The sequence below is a fragment of the Grus americana genome, chromosome 2 (assembly GCF_028858705.1).
Source record: "Grus americana isolate bGruAme1 chromosome 2, bGruAme1.mat, whole genome shotgun sequence".
Classification (NCBI taxonomy): Eukaryota; Metazoa; Chordata; class Aves; order Gruiformes; family Gruidae; genus Grus; species Grus americana.
The window spans coordinates 108,881,895-108,908,636 of NC_072853.1; the positions used below are offsets into that span (position 1 = coordinate 108,881,895).

The 26,742-nt window shown below is 36.0% G+C and overlaps 1 protein-coding gene across 2 annotated transcripts in view; it reads right to left on the bottom strand.

Annotated features, from left to right (window-relative positions):
* The window catches only part of CNTNAP2 (contactin associated protein 2), a 1,227,525-nt gene that overhangs the window by 557,772 nt on the left and 643,011 nt on the right, over nt 1–26,742 (bottom strand). The gene's annotated exons all lie outside the window — the stretch shown is intronic.

Sequence of the window (26,742 nt, forward strand, 5' to 3'; positions counted from 1 at the left end):
GTTTAATACATAATGGAGAACTTAGCAACATAACATCTGGTTGAGTTATGCCTTGAAGAAAACTATAGTAGCAAAAATCTCAAATTCTTCTACATTTAATCTTGTGCGATCAAGTCTTCCTATAAAAGGTACTGACCCATGCAGTGGCTATTAATGAGTGCTAGATTATACAGTCTGCTGATATACATGGCCAAAATTCTTCTGAAGTCAACAGCTACATCAGAACAAAACCTTGTTGTAATTTTGATATGTGACTGTAACACAAAATTCATTTAAAATGTTTAAGAATAAAACAGGGAAAGAATAGTATCATTAGCACTCCATGAAGCACTGAAGCAATGTAAGGCTACACAGCTGCAAACTGGTCTTTAGTGCCTACTGTTACAGCTAATATTTTATATTGTAATTTCTTGTAAATTCTTACTAGGAGATGAAACCCTCTATACTCTGGATGGGGAGACTCAGAGCAGAACAGGGAGCAGACACATGAACAACCCTCACAGAGGTGCTGAAAACAAGGAGGCTTTCCTGGATTTTCAGCAATGACTGTGTAGATTCCCTGTAATCCAGGAATCCAGAAGTCCAGTCAAAGTTTCTCTGCCGATGGGAAGACCCATCCTGTCTGAGGCTGAAGGCATAGGGAGAGTTAGGTTTGTAACTGCTTTCACTTCTGCCAGCCAGCACCATGTTTCATCTGAGGATGGTGTTGTAGTTGCTATTCCTGCCTAATCCCTCACTAAGTCAGTACAATTTTGCATTAGTATTTTGGTCTATAAGAAAACTAGCCAACAATATTTTGTTTGAAACATTCAGCTGTGTTCAAATATACAGCAATATATGCCATTAATATTCAATCAGAAAAAAAAAAAATCACCAGGATGTAATTACAAGAGCCGTGCTTTTCTATGTTTAGCTAATTGTATTTTTAAACTGGAAAAACAAAATGACAGCTCCTCCTATGATAGTATTTTAGATAGTTTATGGAATAAGCTAACTATATAATCTGTTTTAGGATTTATGATTCAGAACAGTCCTTTTCATTTTTATTCATTTTTCAGCTATCCAGATGATCAGTAAGCTAAGACAGTGGCATATGCAGTCCTTGAAGGGATTGTAATGATGGAAAAACCCTGTTCTCCAACAAAAACAAAACAATTATGACAAATTTTGTCCTCATGTTTAAGCTCAGGGTTCTTTTTTAAAGTGAGTAGTTGGAAACATGCCAAATTTTGCCCATTGGTGATATTTTATTTATCCTGAGCTTTGTCTGCAAGTTAATGCCAGCAGAAAAAAATGAACATTTAGCTTTAAATACATCTCTAGCCTTGTATATATAGGATGTATTTTAAAAAAAGAAAAAGTAGTTAATTTTCCTATTTCCACAGTTAATACTGTTGTGCAGTAAACTGAAAATACAGCAAATACATACAACTACAATGCTGCAGACTCCTAACATTCAAACCTATTCTTGTAAGAGGCTTGACTACTGGTGATTTCAATGAAATGGACCATAAACCTGGCAAATAATGGTCAAACTCAAAATGATTTTTTTGTTCTGTCTTTCACTGAAAACTAATAAAAGCAGATGAAAGACTGTTTGCACTTGATTGACAGAAAAAATGTTTTGCAAATTCTAAGCCTAGACACTTGTAGAATCTCATGCAACTGCTGAAACAATTTTAGCTTTTCAAGCACAGCCTTTTTCCTCTCCTCTCACTGCTCTTCTCACATTCTTTATTCTCAGGAAAAAACTGTAGAGTTGTTGTGCCTTAGATTTGAAAATATATACACCTGGAAATTGGAATATCTGTATGTTTTCCAGCTTGCAGAAAGGATGCACCTTTTTCCACTGCCCTCTTCCTCTATTCCAGTCCATGTCAAGTCATTAAATGTTGGCTTTAGCAATGCAATCTGGTGACCTGGAATTGCACAGGATTTTGTACATGCTCAATGGTAATCATCTCAATGAATGGCTCCAGGATTAGTCTTTACTAAGAAGTAGACTATGGCCACACATCAATTACTTATGATATCTGTTCCTAACTTCCTTAAAACTCTTTCCCAATCAGCATCTACTTTTATCTGGTTTTTAACTGACCAAACTGTAATTACTATAAAGCATCGTGGCCCATATCCAGATAATATACCATCATATTTTAGACTTGAAGAGAGTTATCTACATCCTTAGGAGTACACAGAACACAGTCAACTTTCTTTACTTAAAACCACAAACATGCTAATGTGAAATCTGATCTATTTCTTAGATTACAAATAATTTCAGTAATCATTACTGAAACTGGTACTTTAACTACTCTTTATCCAGCATACACATTTCATATAAGAAACCTCCAGATTTTTTTCTTGAAAGGTTTTATATTTCTCTTCTTTTTTTCTCTTGTAAATTATAAGAAATAAAATATCTTAGAAACAGCATTATACTCATAAAGCTTTAAGTTAATTTTGTAGTTTTTACAGTCACCTGCCAGATACCATTCTGCACTGAATTATTATTATTTTCATATGCTCAGAATCTTACTATTTTGATTTAAGTGGGCTAAGCAGAACTTTCCTTTTCGTCTTATGAAACTTAAGGATACTTGTTTTATGACTTATTCTGTCACATTTTCCATATCAGACATATTTATTTAGTGTTTAGCGGGGAGGCCTTTCTGAATTTGAAGCCCTTCTGTATCACTACAATTATTTATAATATTTATTGTATATTCTTTGCACATTCATGCTAGATAAACACAATATAGCACTTTTTACAAGGATTTAGCTGAACTTCTGCCTCTGTCACAGAGGCCTGAACTCCAGAAAAAGCAAACCCACCACTCCCCACCAGAAAAAAATACCAAATGTGGACATAATCTAGCAAATACCAATGACCAATCAATTATTCTTTCTTCATTATTATTTTTCATTAAACTCAAACTACATAAAATAATTTATTCTTTAAACTAGTTTGTTGCTGGAATGTGTGTATAAAGCACATCTCCCAATTGTCCCACATAGTGGAACTTGCTTTGTATTAGTATTGGTCTCAAAGCCCGAGGACTCCGTTTCCTTCAGATGAAACTAAGTCCAAACTAACAAGCTGCAGTCTCAAGTGTGCAGATGACATCGCATGGACTTTGAGATCTCGGCATGAACTGTTCTGCTCTGCAGATCCACGCCTATCATGCTGCACTGTTTGCTGCTTCAGACATAGCCAGGTCTAAAATGTCAAAAGCATTTGCTGAGGACACTGGGATCTTGTTTTGAAAAGAAAACAGCTTCTTCTCTTCTATCGAAAGCCTTAAGGAAAAAAGTGTAAAACACCAGCTTGCCATAGCACTCTGTGGGGTATTAGACTTACTGCAAAGGAGAAGGTCAAGTGGCACCTCCCTGCCCCAGAAAGAATATATTTGCCCCAGAATTTGTATGTATTTGCTGACACAGATGTAATTTTTAATTTGTGTTAAGGTGTTTGTTTTTTAAAACCAGAAAGCCAACAGAAAAACAAGTAAAGTTCTTAGTGAACCAGAGTAAAGTCTTAATATAATGATCACTTCAAATGATCCATTTTATTAACTTATTTTTTTATATACATTGCGTTTTCTTTAAGGGCACAGTAGCAGGTATACATAAATAAAATGTAACCCAATATATTCTGTCTCAAACGGAGCCACAATGAAAATATTTGGACCTTAGGCAGTCATTTTCTAAGAAAACCATGAAAAACATAATTAAAATGCTGGCATTGCAAGACTCCTTTGCATTTTACTGAATATTGCCTTTCACACACTGCTTTTGGAGAATGCAAGTTATACCCCAAAGTCAAGAAGAAATTCAGCATAAAGCATGTACTCTGACTCTGTCCATGAACTCTATCCTAGGTTTTAAAAGCATATTTCATGCGTTCATTTACGAGGAAGTATCTAATGAAAGCAGCCTTTCAGCATAAAAGAAGTTCTAAGAAGCAAAGAAACGTGAAAATGTCTCCAGCCCCTCTGTTTCCTGGCCAGTTCAATATGGCAACACTTCCTCTCATCTGCACCTTTCACTAGGGGTTGTCAGAGGAATGTGTAGTTTAAATGACTAAACCTTACACCTTTGAAAAGGTATCACACTATCTATTCTTCAAATACACATTGCCTCATTTTGCTGCTCCTTACCACAGTGTTAGATGAACCCTGAATTACAGTAAAGTTTGCCTGGACTTCTAGAAAATGAGGAATGACTCCAGCCCACACCTGATGAGAGAGGAAAGGCAGTCCTTTCAACTACAGCCGTGCAGTGGTGGATCATTCAGCACAGCAGTGAGATCAGAGCTGAGCACTGCCACAGTGCTGGCTGCTAGAAGTGTTAACCTTTGAAATCCAGACTGAACCCACCAGCTGTAGCAGAGAGCCAAGATTAGAACAGCTCTCTCGATATGACTGGTAGGACACTGGGAAAGCTGGCATGGGAGAAACACAAACAGTGATATGTACCTCATGTGCATGTAGGGGGCCTACAGGAAAGATGGTGAGGGACTGTTTATCAGGGAGTGTAGTGACAGGACAAGGGGTAATGGGTTTAAGCTGAAGGAGGGTCGATTTAGATTAGATGTTAGAAAGAAACTCTTCACTGTGAGGGTGGTGAGGCACTGCAACAGGTTGCGCAGAGAGGCTGTGGATGCCCCATCCCTGGAAGTGTTTAAGACCAGGTTGGATGAGGCTTTGGGCAACCTGGTCTAGTGGAGGGTGTCCCTGCCCATGGCAGGGGGGTTGGAACTAGATGATCTTTAAGGTCCCTTCTAGCCCAAACCATTCTATGATTCTATGACTCTATGCTCGTCATACCTGTATGTGCTAGTTAGTAACAGAGGGATTAAGAGATGTGAAATTGTGATATATCAATACAACTATAAAATCATGTGCCTCAAAAATAAAGAAGTTAATTTATTAAAGATCCACACAAGTATCTTTGTCCTTAAGCTACAGGGAGTTCAGCTGGGTTTAATGCCACTGGAGAGGTAATTGCAATAATGATCTAAGTAAAACACTGCTGAAATCCTGAACCTACGGGCATCTGTACCAGCTAAGAGTTCAGACCAGCATAACGAAGAACACTAAATTTTCAGGGAGCTGGCTTAGATGAGCTGCAGTATCTTTCACACCTACCAGTCTGTGATAATCAGTCATTGTAATGGGGAGGCAGTATCTTTTCCCAGTTACAACTGTTACTAGATTTCATTATAAAAGGATTTGCTCCCAACTCAATTTATATATACTGTACCCACTCATAAATACTGAATCTGTTCTGACAGTGAGGGAATCAACCTGCATTAAATTAATACCTCCTGGGCTTGAAGTAAATTTGTTTAACCGAAATGTCCATTCTTTTGCTTTGTAACTTTGACCTTGTTTCAGTATTTGCCTCCCCCCTACGAATGAGTAGAAAAACTGTATTTTCATAACCCCTTCTAAATTTTATTCACAGTACAATCCCCTTAAGACCCCACTTAATGGAAAAAGGTGTGATGGGAGTAAAACATTTTAAAACAAGGGCATAGCTGGGAAAATTATAAATACTGCATTCTCTATCTTGTATATAAAATTGCCTTGTTCTTATCTATCAAGTGCCTATTTTGTCCCTTTGTGGTCATCACAACTCTGACCTAAAGTATTACCCTTTAATTCTTAATTTCTAATGGTCACCTCAACATAATTATTGTCAAAACCCAAAGCAGCATACTAACATCACCTCCTATGCTACAAAAAAGTATATATAACAGCTATTTTCAAGAAATCTTCCTATACATATGCATAAAGCATAGATACCTATGTCATTGAAGAGAATTTTCTGCTTTGGATTTAAATATACACTTAAAAAGATGTATTTTTGTGGTGGGTTGACCTTAGCTGGATGCTAGGTGTTCACCAAGCCACTCCATCACTCCCCTCCTCAGCAGGACAGGGAGAGGAGAAAAATAAGATGGAAAAAACCCCTTGTGGGTCAAGATAAAGGCAGTTTAATATAGCAAAAGGCCTTGCACAGAAGCAAAGTAAAAAAAAAAATACCGAAAGATTTATTCTCTACTTCCCATCAGCAGCAATGCCTGGCCACTTCCCAGGAAGCAGGCCTTCAGTACCGTTTGCTCTGGAAGACAAATGCTGTAAACAACGAATGCTTCACTTCCTCCTCCTTTCTCTCAGCATTTTGTTGCTGAGCAGACATCATATGGTGTGGAATATCCCTTTGGTCTGTTTGGGTCAGCTGGCCTGGCTGTGTCCCCTCCCAAGATCTTGCCCACCCCCAGCCCACTGGTGAGGGGGGAGAATGCTGGGGAGACAGCCTTGGTGCTGTGCCAGCGCTGCTCAGAGTAGCCAAAACACCGGTGTGTTATCAACACCTTGCTGGCTACACAGCACAGCACTATGAGGGCTGCCGTGGGGAAAGTTAACTCCATCTCAGCCAGACCCACTACAATTTTTCAGAAATATAAATACTTTGAAAAATTATCTGAGATAATATTTATCAGTATAACTTACCATATTTTACAGGTTTAAGCATGTGATGGAACCCTGAGTTAGGACACTAAATATGAGTAGATACGCCTTTTCCTTAAAGTGGGCACACCACAAAGTCCTAGAGAAGCTAATCTCTCAATATCGGTGTTGAATCTGTCCCATTATGTTCTATGTGTAGCTAAATTAAAACGGGATCTTTGTAAAACAGAGAGTGAGATTCACTAGTGAGAAAGAAATGCATCTACGACTATTAGGGCATTAGAGAGTATCTATAAGATTAAGCCTTACTGGTTTGTAGTTTGCACATGGAATCTATTTAATAAAATATATTTTTAAAAAATATTAGTTCTTCATAAAATAAAAATATAGTACTTGATAAATGGCATCTAATAAAAGTAAAATACTCCTAAATGTTTGCATTTCTTAAGGTAGGGTCTGATCAGTAATTAGGGCTCCATTGCACAACATACATACTCATAAGAAAAAGACATTCACTAGCTTTACATGTGCATTTACCCTTACAGTTACAGAAGTTGCGCCCGTGTGTGTGTGTGTGTGTGTGTATATATATGTGTGTGTGTATATATATATATGGGAAGAATGTGGCTCAGGTTTGCAAGGTCTCCAGAGGTAACTTAGTCTTGGAGGTAATAACTGAACCTTGACTTTATGAGGAACAGGATGGAATCACCATCGCTGAAGGCAATAATTATGCCACAGCCACTGTTAGGACAAATTTCTGCCTTGCAGTACAGCTCCATTCTTGGATCTCCATTAATCTTTGTGTGAGTAGAAGGACCAGCAGTTAGTAGAGTAGGTATTGTTAATTTTTTGTTTTTACAGAAGACGCTCAAGCTGAAGATGCAAATTCAAGTGTGAAAGATGTTCATAGATAATTTTGTTTTCTGTTCTACTTCCTTCGGGTATTTTGTTAGGGGGAATAATGATAGATTCTAATAGTTCAGCAGTTTATTACAGTGAAGTGGAGCACTAATACACATTTTAAAAGTTTTTTAAGCTCTTCACCAACTACACAGTTGTAATAGTCACTTAATTATTGCTTTTTACTTCACAAATATCTTTCTATTTTATTTATTTTTTCTTTGATGTATTAGGCAAGAAAAGAAATATATTATACCAGGAACAAACAAAGGAAAATGACAAAAATTTTGTTAAATCTGGCAAAGATTAGGAAATTTACGGTCTAGTCTAAATATTTGTCAGAAATCATCATCCAATACTTAAGAATAAAGTGCCACTTCAGGAATTATCAATAATTGAGATATCTTTTCCAATTTCTTTTTTTTCTGTCCATTCACCTTTTAGTAATTTCATTGATTTTTAGATCACAAGTGAGACCACAACAGAAAATAGAGTGGTTAAAACCTAGGAGATCTTTTTTCTTTTCCCCCCTCCTTTCTGCAGCTTTTATTAAAAATTGTTAATGCAAATATAGATTATTTAGGGTCAGAAAATCTCATCTCACTCCTCACTGTAAAATTTCTTTTTGATAGGAACTTGAACTGTAGTGCTATAATAATTTTTCACTGCAGATTTTCTGTTGCATTTTATGCATTAGGTGGTCTGTCATATGCAAAATTAGTAATTACAGGACCCACAGACAATAAATCATGAAAACATATTATCTTTGCATCATACTTTACTTGGGTTAACAACATTCTGATGCATAGTAGAGGCTGTCACTAGCATTTTATGAAGATAAATCATTGAACTACGCAACTCATAAGCTGAATTGTAATAAATCATTCAGTTCACTATTGTTAAAGGCCTCGTGACATTGTCAGTTAAACATGGCTGAGTACAACTTTTTGATTGTAACAGGAATACATGCTGCTGCTGGCAACTGTACCCATGCTGGTGGCCTTGAGACCTGCAAGGGACTGTTGGCACCAAGTCATCCTAGAAAGCGTGTTCTTATTCGGAGCATCAATAATTTCATTTAGCTATTTGGGATCTGGTGACAAACCCCTCCTGTCCCTGAGAACAACAACAGAAAGAACAAAGAACTATTTAAGTTTGAGCCCTTACATAGAGCATACACACCTTACAGAAAAGTCACTACAGCTATTTGCTTTGCTGTCATTCTTTAAATGCCAGTATGGCAAGAAATGCCTCTGTTTGTGAAGTGTTGTAAGCTTTAAAAAATAGCATACTGTAGAATCGTCATTTGGTGTTCCAGTGACAAACGAGGAAAAAACGCCAAAAACTTAAATTATGATCTAAAATGAGGTTACTTTTTAATAGAACTACCACATGAAAGTTGCTACAAAAATTAGTAAATAAAAAGCCAAGTAATTTGAATATGAAAGTTATTCTATTGAGGACTTACTGTGTTTTTTAAAATTCTCAAAACTATCACCTTAGAAGAGACAATGTTGCATAAATTTATCTTCTGAACTACTGAAAACCCAAACATAATTTTGTTGCTTAAACTGATGTTCACAGAGGATGTTACACACTCAAACCCCTACCCATTTATTTTTACGTAAGTTTATCTGCCCGTTCCACTTGTTCATCACTGACACAAAGCAACTTCAACAATAAAAAATGTTATAAAACAACAACAGTTTTGCAATTGTCCTAAAAATCCACAGTAAGTAAATAAATAAATAAATACTAAGTAAATAAACATTTACCATAGTAAATCAGTTTTTTCATGCATGATTTGCCTTCATATCACAGAGACCATCTGGAAATGGATTTTTAAACAAAACTTTGCTGAAAATTTGGTGGTGTAACTAATGTTGTTTTACTTTTAGTTTCAGAAAAACATAATAAAGCCACATCTGAGATTCCAAAGCATGTTAAATAGAAATGAAATTTCATTATGGATTGTTCCTTATCACTTACTGGCAGGAATACTGGTAGAAGTAAGAAACTTCAAATGACACTTTTACCAAAACAATTTGTCTATACATTGCTTTTTAAGTCATGCAGTGCAAAAAAAAATTATCTAGCTGTTTATAATAAGTTTCCATGCTGTTTATAAAAACTTTCCATGCTACTTTGCTTAGGAATGGGTTAAACAACACAGAAAATAAGGGCAGCTTGATAAACCTTCTTGTTCTGTATTTGCCAACTTCTTTTTAAACTTACATGACCTGTCAAACTGGTAATTAAATGTTGATTTATTGTAGAAGGCTGGTAATTACTGTTACTCATTTGCTAAGGACTTATGATTTTCTTAGCACCACAGAAAATCAGGAAGCACACAAAGTCCTTAGAGTTTGCTTTCATTCTTTTAAGACATGACAACAGGAAAGCCATTTCAGCTTCACATACTAATCTTAGGCTTACAATTTGGATCAAGCTCAGTGACTCTTCATGTAGTTTAGGTCTTTGTAATGTTACATTTGTTCTTACTGTTACTATGCCATAGGAATCTCCAGTTCATTCAAATAAAAAGCACTTCTAAGCCAGAAGGAAGAACTTTCTCTGGGTTTCCATAGAAATGTCATGCTTTGGGGGAAGTTGCTCCTGCTGAATTAATGAGGTTGGTTATGATAAAGCTGTTCAGGTCTAACATTGAGAAAGTGCAATGAAGCTTGCATTTTGATGGAAAATCTGGAAGTTGACTCAGATAAAAAGTAAAAAGAATTTAATCTGGATAACAGTTTGAATTCTGATGCTCTTCTTTTTCCAACTGCAGCCATATGGAATGAGCCCATTCACTGCTAGTCCTGCTGATAGCAAATTAAACATCCTGAGCCATTAAACTTCTAAGGCAAAAGAATCTGCAATTCCTTAATGTGAATATGGGAGATAACCTCCTGACAGGCAAATTGCAGGTCTGGATTCAACTTCAGACCTTTCCTCCCTTGTGAGTTTTCAAATCTAAAATGAAAGAGTAGGCTTCTGAGGTAAAACCTGAGAGCCCATGTTAACAGCATGAGTGATGGTTTGTTTATTAACGATGCAACAGTGCGTGGCCCCTGTCATACCAGTTTTTAATAGGCCAAGTATCACATAGCAATATTGGGAGAATTCTGGATTTTATTTCTCAAATATGGAATGGTTTTGCATTTGTATATCTGGCATCTAAATGGGAATATTCCAGCATGGAATGGGTATTTGGAATTACATTTAAAAATTTACAAAAATAACATTTAAAAACCAACATGATGGACAAGGCCGATTCATTATAATATGTTATAGTCTTGTTTCCAAACATTTATAGTGTTTGTGAACACAATGCAAATACTGGATAGCTGTGCAGGATGTGTATGCATCTACAAGGAAAGGTAGGGGGATATAAAGTGTATGAAATATACAAATGTTCTATAGACCCAGGGTTTGCAAGAAAGCATGTTAGTGCCTTCCAAAATGATCATATAAATAATTTTGGGAATTATAAGACAAAAATAGAGGGAAGTCAGTCATCTGGAAATCTTTGGTCTGGATGGTCCTGAAATGACAGGACTATGGATAGTAATGCTGGGTCAAAATAAGCACAACTTAAATAGTAAAACCCCTCTTTTTCCACTTTAAATACAGCACTGTAACACATGAGTATATAAAAGTAAGCAGGCATAAGAAGATGTGGCAGGTGAGGAAGTAAATCTGCAGAGTCTGTTTTTAACATAAGGCCCACTGAGGTCCGTAAAAGGTTTCCACCGACCGGGGCCTAGGCAGACGCCCAAGACGCAAAGCATGTACAGTTCAAATAATTTACTCTGAATCTATTTTTCAGTGGAGGTTGTAAGTCTACAGCCTGTTCCAATGTTTCATCAGAAACATGTTGAAACCAAATCTTGAGTGAGATATGTCCTTCTCTGTAAATGAAGTATGATAAAAGGAGCACCTACAGCAGTGCTCCTTAAGAACTTCCCAGCTGGTTATGCCTATGAGCTAGCTTTCGTGCTGTTTGTATTTGTTTTATTTAATGGCTTGTCCTATCACGAATCTGGCTAAGTTGTGCAAAGGGATTTAGCAGACAGTGGGGCAAACTTCATCAAGATACTTTGGGTTAAAGTGTGAGGTATTCAAAGGACACAACATTATGGGACTAAGCATATAACATATTAAAATGAGTAATCACAGTTAACAGGTTCAAATGATTATTTAGAAGCATACATATGATCCCTGGAAAATTTCTGACAGTAAAGGCCGAGATCAGTAGCAGTGCAGAGATCACGGCAGCTGTATAGTCCATTCGATGGGCTGTTTCTCAAATGATTTTCTCAAATTACATGTCAATTATGGAAAAGGGGCATGAGATGCCACCTCTGCTGTATTTTCTCTGTTGTCTTCTCCGCTGATCAGACAGTGACCCAAGAGGCTGTACTAGTTGTCCTTGCCTGAACTCCTCTCCACAGGCACCCAGGGGTGCCACGCGGCTGACAGGGACAGCTAAGACAGCAGCAGTAAAAACAGGGTCTTCAGACCAGCGAGGCCTGGAGGGGAGAGGAACATGCCATGGAAACACGAGGAGTGGAAGAGCAGGAGGAAACTGGTAGGCATACCTAACATGCATTAAACCTCTGCAAAGTTGGGGATGTATCCTTTCCCGTCCCCTCTCTTCCTCCCAAACATGCACATGATATGCTCTGTAGGTGTAGCTCACATGGTAACTTGTTTAAATACAAACATCTACATTTTCAGAGGGAGGAAAATATACCAAGCCTTTATCACAGACCATTTTAAAATGAGAACTTGCTGCTTGTAAGAAACATGAGTTCAGAATTTAAACCAGGACCTAAGGACAGAAGCAGTAATTTGTTTATGATAAATGTTTTAATAAGTATAATTACAGGTCTCCCCTGCCACTTTGCTACAAAATAATGATAATACTTCACAAGTGTAACAATCAAAAGCTGTCAACTCCCCCTGCTTCTTCTTGCTCATATAACAGGGTTTAAAAATTGTCTTCATTAAAGCACACTGGGCTTTTTTAGGAACTGAACTGTACAATGCAAGGATATGCAGACACATATCCACTTACAGATGTATCTCAATTGTAATCCGTTGTACAACACTCCTAGTCCATACCAGGTATCTTAAGTAGGATACAGAGAATCCTCAATTTAGCAAGCTTAGCATTGCAGTTGCCCACAGCACCTTCTTTCTTTATACAGTTATGCCTTCCTCTCTCAAACCTGTTTTTGTAGTGGATGTTTGTAGAAAGGTGTATGTTCAGTTTAAGGAAGAACTGATCAAATGACCTTGCTATGTGGAAGAAAAAAATCTTCTTTGATCCTGTGTTCATTTATGAGCCAAGTCAAAGAGAATACTGCCTGCCAAAAAAATCTGACTTACATTCATTTAGCTGCAGAGCATTTATAGAAACCAAGCAAAGTCACGTTGCTTCAACAGACATTATCCAGCTCTGCATACACTAGCTTCTCTGCTCTTAATTTTCCTCTGTCTTCATCTATTTCATGTCTCTTTTGTTCAAATCTGCTGTCAAGTTATGACAGAAATTATCATATTTAAATTACTGGCAGTTTGATTTTTCTCCTCTGCTGTGATCAAGGAAATGGGATTCTTCAAGAATTTAAATTGCCACATTCTTTACATTTTCAAAGTCTCCTCCTTCCTTTACCAAAAATTGATTCACAGCACAAAGCATAAATACAAATTAGCTCCAGGGAGAGTTACGGTGTTTTAATCTGGCTAGAATAATTTAGGAAATTTTACATTTTAAATGCAAATCACAATTGATGTTCCTTATTCCAAGTAATTAACAACTGACGAGTATGACCTGGCTACTGGAGAGACGTAGCAACCTCCTAACCCTCTACTTAAGTTGTGGAGGAGCCATAATTATCATGAAGGTCCCTCTCCTCATTTTGCTAGACCTGGGCACCTATTAGCCTTCAGCATGTTAAAAAAACATCTAACCTGCCATTTTGGTAGCAACTCTTGGTATATTCTGAAAAATTAATTCATTCAATTAAAGCAAATAGAAGACAATGCAGAGAAGGAGCGTGTGTACAAGAGCTATCATTAAACTAAAATGAATGGAAAGGCAAAGGTCTTATACCAAATCATAGTTACCTGCTTTTTCCCTCACTTCACGTTCACCCCTCCTACAGTTCTGTCTAGGCATCTATTAAGACCAGTATTTTATCTTTCTTCTAGTAAAACACTTGACTAATTGGAGAAATTTAGTTGGGCTATAGTATTTATGGAAAAACACATTCCTACTTCAAAAAACAATCAAATCCCAAACCCTCCTACTATTAGATCAGGATGAAGAAATAAGATTTCCAGCATTGTCGCTGAGATATATATATATAAAATAATTAAAAAAAAATCAAACTTTGTCATTGGTTCCTGTAAAACACAATGTGATGTATCACACACAACTCGGACACTCTTGCAGTCATCCAATAAACTTGCTTCCAAAACTAAGCCAATATCTTTGATAATTCTGGTGCACAAACACAGATGTTTGAACATCAGGTGTTACATAAATGAAATTGCTCTTAATAAAACAAAAGCAGAATTGTTTATTTCAGCTGTACACAAAACTCAGTGAAATAAAGTGATCCTTGTGAGAAATACTGTTAAGTTTCAAGACACCATTTCAAGCAGAAATCTAACAAGAAGAAAGAGGGCTTCTTTAAAATTCATTTCAGAAGGTTTACGCAGAACTTTTTCCTTGTGGATCCAATGCATCATATACATAGCCTGTTCTTCACACTAATGAATTTGCCTTTGCTTTTCAATATTAATGTAGGGTCCACCTACCCCAGACAAAATCAGTCCTTTTTTTTTCCACTTCTTCTTGCACCTATATATAGCACATGATAACTGATGTCTCAATGAGTTTGTAAAACAAATGGACAAGACAAACAAAAAAAGAAAAAAAAGAAGAAGAATGAAATGTTATCCCTGTGTTACAGAGGGTGACTGTGGCACAAGATTAAATAATTTGCTCACAGTTGCACAGAAGGGTAGGAACCAAAACAGAATCAAGCTAATACTTTTATTACAAGGCTATTTACTTTCTTAATTCTTTTTTTTTTCCTTCCTTAGTGCTCAAAAGCCTTTCAGAAGAAATCTGGTATTTTAAATATTTAAATTAAATTTTTATAAACAAAGCAAATTTATTATTAACAAAGTTACTTTAAGCTTGTGATCTATGTTTCTAAACTATGACAAATAAAAAGTCAACTATTGGTAACCTCCAGCCTACAGGCTGTGGATTGGAAACCCCCATTAAAGCACTTAAAAGAGAAAAAACCTTAGTCAGAACAGAAACTGAAGCACTGGTCTCTTGTGTCTGAGAGGAGTGCCGTAATTTCTAGGTTATAGGGAGCAATGTAATTCTTTGCCATGCAATGAAAATATCATTCTTTACAGACTCTATAGCCCCAACTTTAAAGTTATTTTCCTTAATAATGGGGGCCATAAAGAGTGGTTCTTCACTCCAGCACATTTCAAACCTGGACTTGACTTTGAGTCTACTGCATGCCAAGTATATTTTCATAGAATTTCATAGATTTTCATAGAAATGTAGATTTTTGACTATGACTTTGGCTATTTTATGTGAACTGAAGTCATCTCTCATTTTAACCAGTATTATTTACCCCAGATCACCCAGGAAGCTCTAAAGTGAAAGTCCAGTATCTGAAGAGCATTTTTCTTCTCTGCCAAGTATGCAATTATAAGTTATATATCCCTATATGTTAAAATACTACATTACACATATACTTTTTTCAAGACCTTTGAAATCTGAGGCTTTCAAAGTACTTCACAAACATTAAGGAATTTATTCTTCTAACAGTTTAGTGACAGTCTTATTTTGCCCTTCGTAAACTACATATTTATATACAGGAGAGCTTGTGGTTGGATGTCAGGCATTCTATCTGAAGAGCTTCTAACTTCTCCAACTGAGGCTCTGTTTATGGGCCGTTAGATGAACAATAGTAGCTTAGCAGGAAATCTCCAGCCAAGGTATTTTATTTATCCTTCTTTTCCACCGGTTTAGAACACAGCTGGGAAACTGATGGGTAGGGGAGAAAAGTGGCTTGCTAAAATAATACCAGAAATCTGAGAGATTTAAACCTATTATCCTCAGTTACCGAGGGCTGACCTAACTATCAACGCAGCCCATTTTTATTTCTGTATTCAGTGGGCAGAATCATAAACTCTCCTGTGCAAAAAAAAGTATTATGTTAATATTGTGCCTATGGTGGATATATTACAATGGCCATATTTTTAAAAGAAAAAATTAGTATTATGAAAAATTTAAAAGAATGCAAGTTCCCATGAATCTCTTGATCTTTTGACCTTCTCTTGTAACAATCTCAAATGAATCCAGAATAACTGCCTACTTCAGTTCTTAAGTGTACGTCAACTATCAAGCAATTAACCTTAAAGAATGTACTGAATACATTATTAGTTCCATTAACATTGTTATAGATAAACACAGTGCTCTGAAATTTCCCATCCCATGACCTTGGAAATCTCCTGGAGTAGCTGTAAAAGACCAGTTGCAGGGGTCATTTAAAATGGAGTCTAACAAAGCTCAGAAAAATACACTACAGGGAACAACACTGCCATAAATAGGGAATTCAGCTAACTGCAAATTAATAGACCTTTTACACCTTTATTTTGTATGGGTTTATGAAAACATATAATTTAGTACCTTTAAGTCTGCTATCCTGTATATTAATATATCTTTTTCATTACAATTCTTAGGCTTTCAAAAAACCCAAACCCACAAACTTCTGTCCTAAAACAACCACTTTAAAATAATATTTTGTAATAACAGTTAAAATAATTTTGAAATAAGAAGCAATCATAGAATCTGTTACCCTGTTTTAGATGACAGTAGTCAGGCAATAGGCCAATACCCATCGGTCTTGGGAGTCATCAACCTTCCAAAACCATCCAAGGAAGCTAGGAAAACCAGGAACAGCTCCCTTTTTTGTGGATTGCCTTCCTTTGCAATCACCTCATATTGCTAAGGTATTGCATCAAATATTTGTCCATCCTTACATAACTTTCTATGGCTGATGCCATAAACTGGCATACTGGAACACTGGCAGCTCTAAACTAGTTATTTTACTAACTGCTACCTTACGCATCTTTTCTGTTATTTATTTATGCTGCAGGTTAGCTTTACTCTTGCATTTTTTTCCTTAGCTTACTCTTGAAGAGATTGTATGCTGTCACCATAATCTTGAAGCATGTCTAGACAGCAATGCAAGTAGAACATGGGTAGAATTTATTTCTGTCTTTGAAAAAAGTCAAGCTTTCCTGACTTTTCAGTGTCACCCTCTCATCGATTGGTGCAATGGGACAGCAAACACCATAACCTAAGGTAAACCTGAAATTTGCAGCCCATTGAAGACTGCACTGTAGTAAGTGCTAATGCTGGTAGCAACCTAACTGGGGGCAAAAGAGAGCTCAGCAGGGGGCAGTGAATAACTCCCCCTAGATGTATCCAGTTTCCCGATTCTGTTTTCATGATTATGTTGATCTTCACATTGCTTCCACTGTTCTTAGTACTGAAGATACCTAATACAAAACGAGCATAAAAATAGCATAATAAGCATGCCTCAAAGATGGTGAAATAAGAGCCATAAATAGGTCCTGGTCCGATAAACACATGAAGCAGCTTGGTTAACTAAAAGAGAATTTAACCTTGAGTTTGGTTGCCCTTTCAGCATTGACACATACTGTATATTGTAAATTCCAAAGAGTTCTTATTCAGCTGTATTTTGGAATTTAAAAGGATTAGGTCTTCAAAATAAGACCAAACTATTAATTTATCCTTTCTGATCCCTGTTGACTTTATGCTCATTAGTTTGATGATATCTATGTGATGACATGGAATTTTTTCTTTTGAGTTACACTTGAGAAAATTTCCATTTGTCCCATTGTCACAAGAACTCAGCAAGAGGATCGGTTCTGCTCTCCTGTCATAACAGCTTTTCTGCACCCATTTACAGGCTATCAGCTTCTTAATAGAGTCACTGTTGCTTAACAATTTTGTTTCAGGCATCTACCCATTAGCAATTGTGCCAGTGATTATTGACGGACCATATTTGCATATAGACACATACCCTGTGAAGCCAAATTAGATCCTTGATTATTTCTCTTTGTATTCTAGGATATATTTTTGACAATTTTAATAGTTTTTTCAGTTTCCCCATTTGATTTAGGTGCCTTAGGTGTTACATTATATAATGAAATCTTAATCTGCAAGATTGAATTTCATATTGTCGTGGGATTTTCCTGAAAGTACCTGATCAGAAAAATTCTACTCTACATGAGGAGAGATTTCATATATGTGTTCCTCTTTCACTGAGGATACTGCAAAAAAGACATAAATCAGAAGGATCCTCAAGTGCAAGTCAGCTAGCATTGGAATCTTTGCCTTTGGAGAGCAGACAGTTATTTAATTTTCCCAGATTTTGTAAATATGCAATGGCTCTTCAAAATTTTGGTATTTTTAATATTTTAAAAGGATATCAGAATTGTGTTTTGGGTTCATTCTGGTAGCAAAGGATATTTATAACTTGTCCTGTGCGTAATGGCACATAAATGCAACAATGTCTATACACATCACTGACTTCTTAAGAATAAATCAAATGAGTTCAATCATTATGAAACAACAGACATGAAGTAATAATATCATGTCCCTTTTGTCTCTAACCATCACGCAAGAGTTCTTTTATCAACACATAACTCTAATACTCTCAAATATTGTATGGTTTCCTGACATTTTATAAACACATTGCCTGTTCTTTTTTACTTTGCTAAAGTGTTTCCTGAAAGGTGACTCTCACCAGTAAGGTAATATGTGCTCTGAAATTTGCAGTATTGTAACCTTAATAGCAATCTTTATAGCAGCTACTATTAATACTGATAAAATATAAATTTCTCTCTATTTGCAAAAAATATTCCTTGTGTAATTACTATAAAGAGACTTATAATGGCTTCTTACTCGCAAACATACATGATTAGACAGATTCAGACACCAAATGGAGGAGGTAAATAAGTTAAGTGTTAAGCTTGGTAAAAGCAATCAACATCAACCTTCCAATCCCTTTATACTGCAAGAAAAAAGAAAATCCCCTCATTTCTTACAATTATTCTAGAGAATATTCAGAAGTTGGGAATGTTAGTCTACAACTACCTATTCCTTGGGCACGACTCCTGATTTTAGCTGTAGCTGTATTTGCCTTACCCTACCCCTCTCATTTTGGGGACTTCTTTCCCCCTAAAATTTTAGATCCCCTCCTCCTGTCTGCTACACACTTCTAATTTCTTAAGTAAATAAAAAAAAAAAAAGTTGAGGGTTTTTTTTTGTTTCATTAGTATCTGTAGAAGCCTTTTAAAATAAGAAGCGGTCTTATTATATTTTAAAATAATAATCAGTCTTACTCCAAAATACTTGGGGAACTAAGTAAAGTATCTGCTCTCATTCATTAAACTCTCTCATTCTCTTTTTTTGCCTTCTATGGCCATCTTTCTTTTCACACACACATAACTTCTTAATATCTTGGATGTTAAGTTTTGGTGCAAACCAATGAGGAACGGTCAGTCAGTTTGTGACCAGTCTTCCCTGTCAGCTGTTCAGCTCCCTTTCTATTCAATATTTCTAGTATGAAAAGAGATAACTGTAAAGAATAATATATGTTCCATGACATGGGAAATCTTGCCTACATTGAATTGTCTCCATCCAGAATTATTTTTTATCATCTATTGAGTTGAAGCATAAATAGTGAAGCACTCAGGTTCTATCCCATTTGTTTATTTCTTAGATACCTCAAAGCTGGTTGCATTCTTTGTTTGTAACTCTTTTAAAAGACTTTGTATCTAAAAACATTCACAGAATTCTCACCATTCATATGTAAAACTTCTCAATTCCAGCTCAGATTTTCTTAGAGTGGGGGTGGGGAGTGTTGGGGGGTATTCATACCATTTCTCTGCCAAAAATTTCTACTATTGTCTCTGATTAACTAATGCAGATTCACTGCAAGAGTTGTTCATATGTATATTTATCTGCAATGGATTAGATACTACTAATGTAATTTTTGTTGAAATGTTCTATTTAAGAACATGAATTTGCTTGTGAAATGACCAGTAATGACAAACAAGGAAATACCCCAACTAAACATCAGATCTAGACAAAGACAGCAAAACCTTCTTTTGACTTGTATATAGAGAAGCTTGAGGAGTTATTAAAATACATTTTTAACCTCATCATGACTTTAGAAATTTACAGTTCCTACTCAGAACAGGAATGCATTTTAAGGTTTTTTTTGACCCACATGTTTTAAGCAACTATTATTCTAGAAATAGCTTCTTTCTTTGTGTTACACTCCAGCACTATAAATCTGTTAAGTAGGAGGGCATATCCAGAACTACTAAGGAGAAAAAGAGATTGATTTTCCAACATGCTCTCTACCCCAATCCAGCAATGTTTGTATATACTGACCTCACAGGCAGACCACAGAAGACTACCGTATGTCAAGTTTTCCTAGATAACAACTGTTTTTCCAAAAGAAATACTGACTAAGCACTATTTGAGGGTTCTGTGTGCTACCAAGGATTTCTGGTTACCTGCAGCCCAACTGAAGTGTGAGTTCTCAAGCTACAGGAATATTTGTAAGTATTTTTATATTATGTAGACAATTATATGAGAAACAGATTTTGCAGCAGCTGAAATTATTCGCATAACATTTTAAACATCAGAGGAAGAGTTTATACTCATAAAAAATTTTGCCTAACTTTTTAAATTAAACATGGCATCAAAGAATTGGACAGTAAAATACAAGTTTGACGTTGATGTACTCTTCCTGTGATCCATTTCTATTTATTGACTGCAATTTACTATATATTACTGTAAGTGAATTGCTTTTCAAAGCATTCACTGGAATCTTGAAAACAAATAAGAAACACCTTTTAGTAAAACCAATAAATGCAGAATTCTCCTTTTCAATACAACATATCTATGAAAAAGTTTATGAAAGACAGCAGGTTCTTGCTGATGTTGACTACATTTATCTATTAAATTAAACATAGGGAGATAAATATCAATTTTGTTCAAAGACTATTTTATTAATTTGCTACGTGAACAAGTAAATCAATGAAATCATTTATCCAAAGCTCACCAATGTTTGAAAATTCCTTTTTCGTCCTGTTCAAACTCCTTTTCAGGAGTCATACATAAACATGAAAGCTTTGTAAATGTGTTGTGGAAGACAGAGTTATAGATTGCCTTGATCATTTGTGCAAAAATTATGTTTAGTATTCAGAATAATGTTTTTGAACTACATGATGAAACAAATTTAAAAAAACCCAACCTTGAGTCAAATATTAGAATGTGAATGAATTTATCTTCTATCTTTTAATAGCATCTATCTTAATCTCTTTTTCAAATTGCATATTCAAATCCAGCTAGATGATACACCTTTAGATGAGATTATGTATTGATACAGACTTCTTAGGGTCCACAGATCTCTGAAAAGAGTACAGAGACTGCACATTTCAAAAACTCAGTCTCACCTCAAAGTAAGGAAAAGTGTTCCCAGCTAAAATCCAGCTTTCCCAAGCTCTGTGACCCCAAGGCACAAAGCAAAGCAGTCACTGCTGAATAACTTACAGACATTTCGGAGTCCCATACTATCCTTGACTGGCAAGTCAAGTCCTGTGTTTTATTAGTGTGCACAGACATACATACACACAGGCTAAGAATATGTATTTTGATGTTTCTGACAGACCTTAGACCAAAGCAATTTCACAGGTTTCATTTAGTCTGCGCAGCTTTTACATATAAAAGCAGAGCTAAATGGAACTCAGCTTCTTTTGCTTACTGAAAATTTTCAGCTCTGACAAGTATCATTAGGACTTGCACTGTTTAAATTTCATTTCCTTGGAGATTATTCATTCAACACAGATTTTACTATCCACAAACATCACTAGCTACTTCTTTACAGATTAGTCTTCGTTTGCATAATGCCACCTATTCACTGAAACTTTAGTCAAACTCGTGAGGCACTGTTACTCCACCTTGCTCGATAGAAGCAACACATATGAAACAGGTAAAGAAAAATGTCTCTAGACCAGAGAAATATTATTTCATGTAAACATCATGGGTATTATGTTAACTGTGTATCCAATAGAAGCAGACATTCATACATAGTACATGCACCACATGTATAAATTAATGCTCTGATAAAGAACCATCCCTGTGTCTTTTCTTAATTACACATTATGTGGCATCTTCTTTACAGACTCTGTTCTACATCCTCTGTAGGTAATAACAAACAGGTATGTAATTGTATTGTGTTGTGCTTGGCTCCTGCCCTACCTTCCTAAGAAGCAGATGACTGATTGCTACTTCAGCACTTAATGTTTAATAGCAGCTATACAACAGTCCTCTTGGAGAGTAACAATTGTTTTAAGAACTCGTTCAGGAGCACAGAGGTGTTCGTCCCTGAAAGACACAGGTTTTTTTTTCCACAGCCATGCTATTACTACAATAAGAATATTACGACAGTTATAGAAATGATACAGCTAGCCTTGAAACTTCTAGCCTATCCCATAAGAAATTGATAATATCCTGTAAGTAACTGATAATATCACTCTGCAGGTCCTGCTATAAAAAGTGATTTCTCCTGGCAAAAATCCATTCAGTCCATTCATTCTCTGGTTTACTTCCATGGATATGGAACAGGATTAGCCATGGGTCGCCACTGTGAAAGAGAAACTTTTCTGTAACAGTAAAAAGAACGATGGGGCCACTGCCAAGGATTTGATCATACACTCAAAAGTACCATCTTTGCCTAGGTATTTTTTATTAACAAAATTTATTATCTTTTGTCTAGGCATAGATGTTGGTGGTCCAGGGCAGACTCCTATTAATGGGAGTAAAACTTGCATGCATTTTATCACAGTCCTCTCTAAGGATAGAAGGAAAGGATTTAAATCTCCATAGACAGATACAGAATTTTAAAAAGGAAAAAGGCATAACAACCTCATTATGAATTTAGAAATAATGTGTGCTTTCAACTTTACAGTTAAATCATGCTATTAGTAATTCAGGAAAAAAATGTTTCTTCAACAAAATAAGAAAGTTTTAGAAGAGATGGAGAGAATGTTTGTAGAAGAAACAAGGTGTGAAAAGCAAGGTATTTACTTTAAAAGGCTGAAGAAGAGGAATTTGAAAAAAAATCTAAATAAATAGATTTCTGAACCATATTTAATGTATTAGATGATAGTTAAGATTTTTAAAGGCAAACTCCAACTTTTGTAATAGATTTAGGAACTGAATCCAGAGCACCAATCTGCTTCAGGAAAAGTCAACTACGATAGCCCAAATCATCCTCATCGTTAGATAACACTACCACAGTTAACATATGTCCATGGCCTTAGTTTAATGGAAATATATAGTAGCTTCATTATTAAAATAAAAAAAAAATGCCACAAACCACCTACAACGACGACTATTAGCACTGATGACTGAAGGAGGGAGTTGGGTAATGCTAAAGAGAAATCTGTTCAAAGTTGAAACCAATTTCCCTTTGCAATACAAATAAAGATATGATCTTTAGCTTAATATGTCTTAATAGAAAACATCAGTGAAAGAAAACAGACAGCTCTGAAATTATTTCATAATGTTGACAAGCAGCCAATAAGAAGGTTAATTCTGAGTTGTCACTAAAAATTGAATCACACAATGGATCAAAATCATGGCAATATGTCTGTGTGGTGGGGATGTGGAGAGAGAAAAAGGTTTAGGGGGAGTAAAAGAAACATCAAGGATGAATTCATAGTAAATACAAAAGAACTGCTGACCTGATAAAATAATCAAAATAAAACTGTAGCAATGAAATAGCACGTAAGAAATAAGCTCCCTACCATATATACTTTGGGCTATCAAATAGGATAGGCTATGTAAGAAAACAATTAAATTTCAGTAATTGCCTTTAAAATTAACATTGAATTTTTTTTAAATCAGGTTATCCTCAATTTGAAACTATAATTACCAAATTATGAAAAGGAAGAACATCTTCAAAGTAAGAAAAGCAAGACTGGAAAATGTATGCTGCTTATCAAATAGACTGCTTGCTCCCAGCACTAAGCTGCTATCAAAACCACCTTTAAGATAAAAGAAGCACTGATCAGACATTGTGTGCACCTTGAAGGATAACCTTTAATTAAGGTACTGTTTTCTAAGGACGCTATAACCTTATTTTTGATTTATTACAAAATCTCAGAGATAACTTACTCTTAGTCTAATATTGTTCTTGGTCAATGACCTGTCCATGTATATCATCTTATTCCAGCCTTTCAAGATTTTAAAGCCCTGCTATGGACAGGTTTATCCTTTCAGTGAAAAGTTCTACTCATTTTAAAAGGTAATTGCACTGAAAAGATAAGATATTATCATCATCTATTAGTTGGCTTCACTGAGTTTAGTGTCTGTGTCCTAGACTAAGACATGCATTAATCAGAGCCTCATATAACATATTTATTTCAAATTCAGTAGCCACTGTAGTCTGTTTTAAGATACTGGGCACATAAGTCCATGAACAGCCCCAGTTTAGTACCTCTTCTTGATAATCCACTTTATGCCCCATTAAAGCTCGCATCTTTATACATGATGCAGGAACCATCCTGTCTTCCACTGCTGACATGGACACATAGACAGGCTCAAGCCAAATCTTTCGAACTAAAGGTGCATTTACCTATTTATTTGTTTATTTTTAGTCTAGTACACCAGGGTACATGTTTTGTCCAGCTGAAGGCAGACTGCCTGTCTCAGTATTGAGCACCAAGGCTTTGGTTATCAGCAGGCAGTATCTGCAAGTTAAGCAACTTGGGCTCTGCTGTGATTTAAAAAAACTATCACTATCTTGCAGGTAGACACTGAAAGCACACCAGGGGATAATTAAGATCAAACCACCTAAATCGATCAGCCCCAACATTTTGAAACATTAGTAGCCAGTTGCCAAAAAACATTAATCATTTTTTTGATTGAGTTAATTATGAACAAACAAAGCCGACAACTCATGGAAGATAAACCATGTGGCAATAATTCACATGGATTTTTAGGAATATATGATCAAATTGTTAATGTGACCTTAGCAAAATGAACTCTGAGAAAATACTAGGGGCACGAATGGAGGGGAAGACTTCAACAACATATCAAATTTCTTGCTCTACTGATCTTACCAGCCTTATGGTCTCTTGAACTACTTCACTGCAGCCTTAGCTTCTGAGGTTTTTGCTATGGACCCCTCAGCATTTAGGACTGCATAGCCTGGAATTGTGATGGGCCCTCAGTCTGCTGCCAGAGGCAGCTAAGTATGTTCTGAGTCCTCCTCATACTTCATAGCGTTCAGCAAGACCACATTCCTCCCTAGGATTGATACGAGATAATGTATGGCAAAGGAAAAGCAAGTGGCAGGAGATCCATCTTGACTAGAGGAAGTATTAGAGCACTCAGCAGAACAGGTAGCACGCTATATTTAGGCAATATTATATATGGCATAAGCTTGCATAGGTACAGGAATACATTAGATGTCTAATTAATTGTCATCATCATATTTGGGTCTGCTGAGTAAGATGCACATGAATCTAGATTAAATAAGTAAGGCTAACAGAGAGCTAAACTTTGAAGGTTAATCTGTCTATTTAGAGCTACAGTGGGTTCCTATTATTCTTCCTAACTGGTTTTCTCTTTTTAGTATCAAGGTGCTCAATTGCTGTCCTGAACTAAAAGGGTGCTCACTAGGCACGGCTCCAGAGACCACAGGGTCTTTTTCTCTAACAAATGGGCTACATATGTGCTAATGCTCATCTACAGGAATATGAGATGATGCATCTTGCTAAAACTTAAGGTTTCATTCAAAATGAAAGTTTTACCTGTTTTAAAAAAAAAAAAAAGAATTCAAATATCCATACTTACTATACCAAAGCATTATCTATGGATTAAAACAAATTCTTTTTATGATAGATATCATTAAATGACATTGAATTTGTCCAGGGAGTTTTATGTTCTAATACTACCTCAAGCTCCTTTTGATCATTTGAATGTAGTCTTTTAGTTACTCTAATAGGTTTAGATTAGCTAAGTGGAGATATTCAGCACGGACCCACTATCATATTCATTATGCTGATCCTTTGAGATTGGTGCAGTTAACATTTTTCAAATCTCATTCACAAAAAGAGCTTTATGTGAGCATAATGTTACTGTACGTTAAATCCAACTAAGAGTGACATAGTTTAATGCTTCATAAATTCTCCAGCTTGCCAGCCAACCGCACGTAGCAAGCTCATCTGACAAGGTGATCTGTACATCATTGCTCACGGTGATTTATGCTGAAGGTTTGTAATTAAATTCCTTTCTTTTAGTATGCTCCATGACCAGCACGTATAGCAACATGCCATCAGGCCTCAAGCTTCTGAGCTATACTAATTTTATTTTGTCTTTCTATTGACACAGTAACAGGCTACATACAGTATGTGCTGATACCCCAAAGAAGCAAAAGTGAACACTAAAGTCTGCTTTACTGGGAAAGGAATAATACGCTGTGGCTCGAAGTTCATACATCCAATCTTGCTGTTAACTTTCTGAGACCTGAAACTCTAGGGAAGGTGTCAAAGGGATAGAAAAGAAAAAAGAGGATGTCCCTTGGACAGAAGCTTTACATTCAAAATGCATCTCATCTGCTTGCTACCAGAGGTTACTAGGAGTCCATTGCTCCAGGATGCCTGTCTCTGAACTGGAATGTAGTCCATGATGCTGTCCTGATTTTCTGTCTCTGTGAGCAGCCTTAGCTCATATGTTACCTGTTCTGCAACAGTAAGAGGAGTTTTGCTCCACTGAAGAAAAATGAGACAGGTGGCAAACAAAGGAAGATTCACATCTAAAGGAGATAGGTATAGATGCTGGAATAATAAAATAAAAAATTTCATTCTATTGCCAAAAAGAAGAAAGAGCCTCCATCTTGATTTTAGTTCAAGGCAAAGCCCGTTTCTTTAATACAACTTTTTAAAGATTAAGAGATTAATGTGCAGGTTGCTTTTTAAGTCAGCAACAACTATATTTTGTCATATATTAAAACATTTGTAATTAAACTGATGCCAGTTTATTAATATTTTGGACACAATGTGAGAATTCACATAGAATTTATAAAGGGTTGACAGAGGTAATAAGGAGTGCTCATTGTTACAAGTAATTACAGATTTAAATAAGTTGAGGTGCTTATTACAATCATAGAGTTCCTACTGTCTGCTGTTTACCTATCAGACA